This window comes from Amblyomma mixtum, chromosome 2 (genome assembly GCF_055824585.1).
Source record: "Amblyomma mixtum isolate Tamu chromosome 2, ASM5582458v1, whole genome shotgun sequence".
Classification (NCBI taxonomy): Eukaryota; Metazoa; Arthropoda; class Arachnida; order Ixodida; family Ixodidae; genus Amblyomma; species Amblyomma mixtum.
The window spans coordinates 291431557-291431821 of record NC_143013.1 but is presented as its reverse complement, the minus strand read 5'-3'; positions in this window follow the sequence as shown (position 1 = coordinate 291431821).

Genomic DNA, 265 nt, shown 5'->3' with positions numbered 1-265 from the left:
CGCGCCGTGAGGGAAGGGAGGAAGGTGGGATGGGAGTGACAGGAGGAGAGAAAGAGAAAGGGGAGCCGTAGTGGAGGCAGTCAATACCTCCTAGAAAGACGCAGTGAAGGTCTGGTAATTTCGACTACCTGAGGATCTTTAGCATCTTCTCTCACTCCCTCCTTTATCCCTTCCCTTAAAGGTGCCCTGCGACGTAGATAAAGCATGGGGTCTTTATTCTTTGTATGCAGAGTAAGGGACATTGTGAGTCTTGAACGCGCAATGA